This window comes from Xiphophorus couchianus, chromosome 14 (assembly GCF_001444195.1).
Source record: "Xiphophorus couchianus chromosome 14, X_couchianus-1.0, whole genome shotgun sequence".
Taxonomy (NCBI): Eukaryota; Metazoa; Chordata; class Actinopteri; order Cyprinodontiformes; family Poeciliidae; genus Xiphophorus; species Xiphophorus couchianus.
The window spans coordinates 5967898-5977104 of NC_040241.1; the positions used below are offsets into that span (position 1 = coordinate 5967898).

The window sequence follows — 9207 nt, forward strand, 5'->3', positions numbered from 1 at the left end:
TCATCCACATTGCTTCTGAAATTTGGGGGTCTGAACCTTTATTTTTTTGTAGCTACATATTGTTTCGAATTGAAAAAATAAAAAAAAGATTTTGAAGGGGGATTTATTTGATAGGCTGGAGTGTCAAAATCACCTCTGGTTCTAAATCTGGGACTCCAAATCACCTTTGAGACGATGTGAACTTGACACAATCGACTGCGGTGTTTGTTGCACTTCATGCGATTGCTAATTTCTGGCTAATTTGATCTGCCAACGCATAAGGTGAGAGCATGCACAGCTTTTTGCACAGAAAGGAAACAGATCAGCTGACATTTGCATGTAGTGATAATTAGATTGACAGTATCAGGGTTTCATTTCCCTCTTTGTTACCGTGAGATACTTCTGCAGGTCATTAAAAAAAGATCTTAAAGGCATCAAACCCACATGTTTTTTGTATTTTTATTCCCTTTACGTCCCCGTCAAATGAAGTCTACACACAGGCGAGTCGGTTTCCGCTTGCAGCTCTGTTGAAATCGCTCCTTCCCTGCGACGCAGCCACTCTCTTCCACACAAATGGAGGCTTGAATGCCTCACCACTGCGTCCTGATGAAGGCAGAGTGGATTTGTTTGATGCTTGGAGTCAAAAGAACATCTGAAATAGCTCCCCGTGCGCGCCGCAGACGTCCTCTTTGGTGCCGTCTGAGACGGTGAAGAGGCTTAGCGAGCTGAAATGTACGAGATGGAGGAGCGCGAAGGGAAGAAGAATGAAGACCTTGAAAAAAAAGGAATTGCAGATTTTTCTCAGAGTCAAACTCATAAAGGCTTGCTGAACATTGTTCCGATTGGACACGGTTTTCATAAATCCTATAGATTTCAAATGTACTTATTAACATTATGTCACAAAACAGAAAAAAAATTAGAAAAGTTTTCATTCACAGATGGTGTTGAGGTCTAGAAATTGTGAAGGTCACATTAGGCCACTGTTGAGAAATCGGTTCTTCCCGTTTTCACTCAAGTCTGGTCAAAAATCTGCTTACATTTGCACTTTGCTTGTTCTGCAAACTGTACTTTAGTACTTTCTGATTAATCATTGCTGAGACAAATTTCCTGTGTTTGGGGACACTAAATCGTGTCCTGATCTTGGTCGGTTATAATGCCCATTTTTAAAACATCTGATTGACAGCAAAAACACTACATATTTTTTGTTATTGTAAAACTGGATATAAATTCAGGCAATACAGTGTTAAAAAGACCAGCTTTAAACCTGGTCCTTAAAGTAGAAAAAAAAATTTCTACCCCCTAAAAAAATACCCCCCAAAAAACTCAGAGCTAATTTTCACATTTTACAGAGAGAAGCAGGAATTCGAGTTAGGCATTAAGCATTCACAACTTTGTTTGGGGCAAAGACATTCTGGAGCTGTGAGTTGGCGAACTGCTGTATTCTCTCTGAACAGCCCAGCAGATGTATAGAAATGTTTAATAATCACCAGAAAGCAAAGCAGACGCTCTGTTTTAAATGAATAAATACATGATAATCAGGAGAGAATAGCATCGAATCTTTCCCCCCCACGCTCTCTATAAGCATCCGCAGTTGAGATACTGGTGTCATTTTTAACTTTCGTTGTGGATCAGCCCCTCTCCTGTTCTCCCAGAAGCCCCGGCTGTATCCATGTTTACAGCCGCAGGACGGTGTAGATGTGTGTGTGCATCTCTATGTCTGATTCTAGGCAGCTGTTGGAAACCAGCGCAGAGGTTGGGGGTGCGGCTGGGGGGGAAACAAAAGGGGGGAGTGTCCCTGCAGATGATTGGCCCAGTGGGATGGCTCCGGAGTAAGTGACATCACAACTTCATGCCTGACCTAGTTAAAGCGCCCGTGACGTCAGAGCTGTCTCTTTTATTCTGTCTCCCTTGTTTGCTGTCACCCACTTTAAATCTCTTATACAACTCTTCCCCCCCCCGCCCCCCCCCAACACACACACACACACCTCCCTTCCCATCTTTTTTTCTCCCCCCACCCCTTTTTATAATCACACTGAGACACAGGAGCAGAGTTAATCAGGGGAATGAGGCAGAGAGGATAGAGGAGAAACATATACCACTTGCCAATAACCCACTTTCGAGAGATTAAAGCTATCCGGATGAATATTAATGCGCTGGAACTTGGAAAGCGGCGCTGGGCCTAAAGATGTTACAAAACGAGGAGGCAAGCTTCCACCGTATGGACAGAGACGCTCTGCTGCTCACTGCGACTCGGTGCTGCTGTGTTTATTTTTAGTGGATATGTATCAAATTAATATTAGACTGCGACACTGTTCTGTTGCACAAGTAGGTGAAAAAGAACCACATGCTGCACGAGGCCACTGCCAACTGTGTGTGGACACAATCCACGGCTGTGGGACTAAGTTGTCTGGAGCTCTCGAGCCTTTTTGAGTTTTGTCATGCTACAGCCACAAGACTTGAGATATTTTATTGGGACTTTGTGATACGGGTCAGCACAGAGCAGTACCTAATTGTGAAGTGAAAAGAACAAGATACATGATTTTCAATCTATCTATCTATCTTTTTTTTTTTTTAAATGAAGCCCATGAATCAATACCATGAAGAATCACCTTAATCTGTAGGGACAGGTGTAAGTTTATTTACCAGTTTTGCACTTCTGGAATATGAAATGTTTTCCTGTATTTCTAAGCAGATGGAGAGTTTCTGTAAACTTCAGTTTGCAAATCTTGAGACAGATTCATAGTTGAGTTTGGGCCATTCTAGCACACAAAAGCTCCTTCTCCATTCTCAAGTCTCACTCTAGCCGGTTAGTGTTTGGTTCGGTTCTAGCCAAGGTGGTGGCGTGTTCCTCAATGTCGGCGTTAATATGTGGCCAAAACTTCGATGATGTAATTTGTGCACCAGTTGAGTGGCCAGTTTCTCTGGTCCATTAGAGTGAACTCTGGTCCAACTAAAAACCTAGGTCTCAGTTCAACTGAAGTGAACTCTGGTGCGGTTCGAACGCCAAGCGGACCGCAGACCGCTCCGAAACAAACATTTGTGTCAAGCGCTTGCGGGAGAAATTTTATTTATTTATTGAATTTTATTTGGATGGTTTGAAATTGTTCGTAGTCTTTTGTCAACGACTAAAGAGAAATCCTACAATCCTGCTAAAATAAAAAGTTTCGGTTACGTTTAATGGAGAAGGAAGCTGCGCTTGGTGTCATTGTTTCCTTCAGCAGCTCTTGGTGCAGCGCCACCACAGGTGAGGGGGTGAAACAGGTTTTTCAAAGCACTTACTTATTGTAATTTGACAGTGCAATGTGAAAGTGAACCACACCTGGTGAAAATGTAACAAATGTGTCCATTCTGTCGAACTGAGTCTACCAGACTATCAGCTGTGAAAACAGCCTGACGTTCCATCTGAGCAGTTCCTGTGAGAAGCGATGTCGCTTAGAGCAGAGAATTTTGAAACGACAACACGATGCTCATTCGGCGTTAAAGACACTTGTACGTATGATTGGGTCACAGTGTATCATCAGATTTCTCTGTACCGAGCAGATTAACTCTGAGAAGAAACACCTCCAGGGTCCCACCTAATCCACAGATACAGTCGGATCATTCTCCAATCGCCCCGCAGGGAGAAAAAAAGATGGAGAGATGAAAGAAAGTGAGCGCGCTGAGACGCAAAGGGCTGCGGAGGGGATGTTAAAATAAGAAGCATAATGTTGCTGAAACTGAGAACAAGGCTGTAGGACGTGATAGCTGTAAATCAACAATGATCTAGCATGTTTGAAAGGCTACAAAGAGTGAGAGAGATGGAGAGGAGGAAGACAAGCTAACCTCCACATCCCCCACTGAGAAACATGAGAACAAAAAGCAGCTGTTGCTCCTCTTTCTCACCTTCCTCCTTTTCTTCTTCCTCTCTGTCCGCTTTGTGTTTGGTGGACGCCCCATTTCGCTCTCATTTATATTCACCCCAGCTACGGGGAGAGTCGCAGGGCAACCACTGCACAATTCAAACGTTCAAAACACAAGAAGCTCATGAAGCTCACACTGATATAGTGTGGCTTCACTTTATAAAGTTAACGGAAGTTCAGTTAATGTAAAAATGTGCAGAGTGCAAAGTTATGTGACGATACTCCAACTAAGCTGATCAAAAAGACAAGTAATACGCAAAAGTTGACTGAATCTACTTTTGCGTATTATAATAAACTCTGGTTGTTCTGACAACTTCCAAAGTCTCACCTGTCCTCCCTCATCAGTAAGACCACTCATGGATTCGGTTCACCTCACTGACCGATACTTTGTGGACCTTCCTACAGCCAAGCCTCAACCTCAGAAGTCGGACTGCTTCTTCCCAGTGATTCACCGGGAAGAATCACTCTGGCTTTAACAGCCAGAGTTAAAGGAAGACCTCAGACCTCAAGACTTTCCGGATTGCTAAATGAACTTGTTGGACCTTTGCTTCCTGTCAGTGGGTTAGAGGTTTCCCACAACCCAGGACAAAAGGAGTCTCAAAAACAATCTTCCTGATCTAAGGTTGTAACAGAAGCAACATAACAACAACAAGTGAGGATAGAGTTGCTGCGGTGGTGCAGGGGTAAAACACAACCTATGTACGGAGGCTTCAGTCCTGGTCACAGGTTTGAGTCCTGACCTGATGACCTTTACAGCATGTCTTCCCCCTCTCTCGTTACCTACATTCAAAAAACAAAAACAAAGTGTGGATAAAACTCCCAAAGTCACGGAACATTTTGTGATTTGACAACCTTAAAGTTGCGTTTTCCTGGAGATGTACCACAGTGCAGCTCATTTGCATTCCATTGCACATCCCCACCCCATGGTGAAACATGGCGGTGGCACCATTATGCTGTAGGGATTCATTTCTTCCTCAACGAACAATGAAGCGCTGAATACATGTCTTCTCTGCAAAAAAAAGAAGAACTGTTTGAGGTTGCAAAACATTTGAGACTGGCGTGAAGATTTGACCCTAAAACATACAGACAAAGCTACAATGGGACTTGTGTTCGAATGTCCCAGTTAAAGTCCAGATACAGATCCAATTCCAGAATCTGAGGCAAGACAAGAACATTACTGTTCACAGACATTCTCCAACCGATTGGACTCGGTTTGCGCATTTTTAACCAAAATGAAGCGGGATCCAGCACGGCGCAGTTTCTCTACAAACATGCAGCCGTGCGCCTACAGCGTCGACTGTTTGGTTTGAAACTTATCAGATATCCACCTCTGGGATTCTTCTTCTCTCCCCCTGATGTGTAAACTCAGATTTCACTGTTTTCCTAACCCTCTCTCACACACAGACACGCGCACACGACGAGGACGCACTCGCCCGATTCAAGCTTACACAAGCTCTGCTACTTTTCTGTCTCTGACGTTATGCTATGTTTTTGTTCCGAGCCCCCTTATTTCTCAGATTTCTGTCACATACGTCGACTTTCACTGCGAGAGTTCCCAGCAGAGCCGATAAATCACCCTCGGGGCTTCCGGGCTCTACACACCTCCAGCTCTCCTTCCCTCCCTCTGTTTCTCGACCATTCTACAGCCTCGCAATGCTCCTGGCTCGCATCGCCCCAGTCCTCCTCTCTTCCACGTCCCTTCGCTCGTTCCCTTCCCCCTCTTCCCATCGCTACGGTGACCTTGCAGTAGCTCAGAGTAAAGCCATGCTTTTATCTGCTCCCCCTCCAGCCTTCTTTACATCCGTTTTCGCTCACCTGGGAGGCTGCACGACGTGCTACACGTTCATTTGCGTTGCACCCTCTGGGTTCCTTATCTCAATTCAAACTCGCAGTTTTACTGTGCGCCTCTCTGCATCAGCCTGCAGTCAGCATTTTTGCTGATGCTTCTGTATTAGTCGGTCCATTTTCAACTCAACCTTCACATGGTCCCTTCACCTACAAGTCGCCAAATCAATGCTCACCAGGTTCAGCTTACAGTTCAGGAAACGGTTTGATCTTTCGGTGAACGGTTTTATTTGTTATCTCGCAGAGTATTGACAGTCAGACATCCAATACCGCCCTAATGTCTTTGTGCTTTCCTCAAAACCAAGCTGGATCCATTTTCCCAACCCTCGGTGAGAAAGCTGAAGAATTTCTTCAGTTTTGCAATGCGGCTCTTGCTAACCTCATGGGAACCCAGCGGTGCAGGGAAGTGCAGATGTCAGTTTTATGTACTGCTGTGACATAAATCACACTGTGCATTCTTTCTCTGAGTGCCGGCTTGCAAAAGCAGTTTTGAGGGAGTGGCTGTTTTTTGTTTTTTCATGCCTTGTGTTTAGTTGCAGAGGAGATAGCAATAGAAGGCTCGATAATTCTGATATGTTAAAAGGCCAGGAGGCCTGCGTTAGTTTGCAATTGTGACGTCAGATTTATGTGAAGATTTTGACTTTTCAAGATTGTGGCCTATTTTAGTTTTAAATGCACTTTTGAGTCTTTTTTTTCTTGGGGGCTGGAGGGTCTCCAGCTCCTGTTTCTTCTTTTTAGCATTTTGAATCACCGGCACGTGAAGCAAACTCTTTACTTTGTTCAAGAGCGCAGCACACAAAGTGAAATGTTCATAAATGCTCTGCCTGCACAAAGTAAATGGTGAATTTGGAGGGTGTAAAAATCTCTAGAAGACGGTTTTATCTACCAAAATCCCAAATGAAGCAACGACGCAATTCATTTCGCAATCGCTGGAATATCAAAGAATAAATGATCAGTATTCTAAATGAATAAAACCCAATTTTAAACAATGACTTAAGACATATTCACAGAGTGGGAAAAAATTGTGATTTTATGCGTTCCTCACAACGCTCCTGTACTATCAAATACAGTACATATTATTTTCATGCGTAAAGCCCTCAGAAACAAATATTTTTGTCATCAGCCGACGCAAACGGACACACTTTCTATTGAAACGGCTTATCTGCAATGGCTTTAACAAGCACACTCCACTCTCCCCGCAGGTGTCTGAATATAGCCCAGCAGGAAGCATCCTGAGAAGGCTATTAGGAATATTTGACTTTCTCCGGTGTTACTAATAGCATTATTAATGGCTTGGCCACTTTGATGTGCACCAGCTGAGCCAGGATGCTTACAGTGGGCTCAGCTGTCACAACCAAATGAATTATAACCATTAATACTTTGACTAAGCCCTCCCGTCGTCGTGCCAGGACGAGCCGACTGCTGCGAGAGAAGAGATGTTGCCCAGTTTGCACTCAGCAGAGAGTGTGTAAGGAAAGTTATTTTGGTCGATCGATTTTTTTTTTTTAATGGCTGTTGCCATTGTTGCAACAATGCTTTTTGGCAGTAAACACTTTCTAAGTCTGTCTGTTTCCTCTTAAACTGCGGCACATTTGTGAGAAATATGCATTTGTGGGCGGAGCTTGTTGCCGTGAGAGCTCCAGATCAAAAAGCCTTCCACCTCGGCAGAATCTCATGCTCCTAGTGTGCATTGCCTTGCCATGATTTCTGAAGTTGTCATGCGGTCGCGCTACTGATATGCGAGATGGCCTGCCGGGTCTGAGAAGTCATCTGATCAGACCCAGTGTGATCTGACATCACCTCATGTGGATTCCCTCTGAGGTTTCAAACCTCTCAATTGATTTTTAAGGGGCAGTATTTTTTGTTTTCTAAGCACATCAAGTAATTCTAACTTCCATTGTTAAAAATGCTATATGTATCAAATATGACTTAAGAGAAATTTTACTTTGTAATTTGATGCCATGAAATTGGGCCTCTGTCTCTTAAAAAAAAAGAAAAGAAAGCTCCTCCTCTTTCTGAAACTCCACCTTCAGGAAGTCATCACGACATCGTTCTTCTATTAACCCTTTATGCCAGCGTTGCACTGAGAAGTAGTTCGTATTATGAGCTCAGCAGATGTTTGCCGATTGTTGCTGGCTAGTCTGAAGGAGCTGAGTGGAGGAGTCGCGGGGGAGAGAGGGCTGCTCTGTGAGGCGGAAGCTCTGAAACTTGGAAACTGCAGCTCAGAGGAGGAGCTGTGTCATCGAAAGGGGAGGGGCCAGGTCCACCCAGGCATTCTGCAGAGCTGAATGGTTGCCATGGAGACTAAAGGATTTCTCAAACATGCATGAAAGGACCAAGGCAACACTCCACGTATGTGGAGTTTTTGATGAAGGAATAACGTTACAGAATGATGCAAAGCTCAAAAAAGTTGATTTCACATGACACTGGTTCTTTAAAGGATGTCCAGTGACTCCAGACTGTTGTAAATATCCCTGTTTTGTCAGGTTAGCTGTGCAGAGAAAGAGCATCCAGCAGTGTAGCAAACCGAGGCCTCAGCCCTGCGAGGGTTCGCTCCAACTGTTACACCATTTCCACATTCTTCAGCTCCCCCCCCCCACCCGAGCGAGTAGCCAGAAATCTTTTCCACTCTTTCTGCCTTCTCTCCATCTGTTGGCTGCCCCTCCATCTGTCCCTGCTCCTCTGTGGCCTGTTCATCCCTGCTCTCATTCTCTCCCCTTCCCCTGTTAATCACAGTTCACCCTGCGAGAAGAACGCTTCTTATCGACTTAGTTCTCGCCTCTTGGCATCCCGCTTTGATTTTTTTTCACCCCCCTCCTCCTCCTGTTTCTTTCTCCAAGTTCCTCCAAAGATTTCTGGCAGCATATTGCGTCGCTGTAAGGAGGCGTTTATTAGGCAAGAGGGTAAAATGTGTTAAAATACTGGACGTTTCCTGACAATCGCTCATTATAAGGAGTGAATAAAAGCCGAAGCTTGGATTCTGTGCTACGCTGCGCCGCATAATTCACAATTCAGCTTGTGTACGCCGGCCAGAATGTGTATAAATATATGCAGGAGTGAAGTTGTGGTCTGCAGCCTACAAACTGGGTCCTATGCAATTTTATCCTTGTTGTTTACAACTCAGGAAGTGCTGCTTCCAAAATTATACGCCTACTTATGAAAGATGTAAACAGACAGATCTGGGGAGATGCATGAACTATATTTACCACTTTAAAATGTTCACCTCTTTCGTGTTCATAAGAGCACTTTGCTGTGGGACCAAGCTGCTGTCAGACTTTACAAAATGGCTAATAGCTTTTATCTCTGTGCATTTATTTAGCTCGTTTAGCTTGTTTTTGAAAACTGCTTTGTCCTGAAAACGCCTCTCCTAAATGTTCACGGTTATGATTAATTTCTAAACAGCCTTAGTCAAAACACATCGTCACCATTTTTCATACTCTCACATTTTGAGGAAGTGATTCCATAAATGTTGCACTCTTAACAT

At 44.1% G+C, this 9207-nt stretch overlaps 1 long non-coding RNA gene across 2 annotated transcripts; it reads right to left on the minus strand.

The window, feature by feature from the left end:
* LOC114157253 (uncharacterized) lies at positions 1-7699 on the minus strand. Of its 2 annotated transcripts, none has more exons than XR_003598101.1 (2): positions 5694-7699; positions 1-751 (listed from the first exon to the last, which is right to left on the minus strand). It is a non-coding gene; the product is annotated as an uncharacterized LOC114157253 (long non-coding RNA). The 2 variants fall into 2 exon arrangements; XR_003598100.1 differs by lacking the exon at positions 5694-7699 and adding an exon at positions 4574-4684.
* Between the last annotated feature and the right edge of the window lie 1508 nt (positions 7700-9207).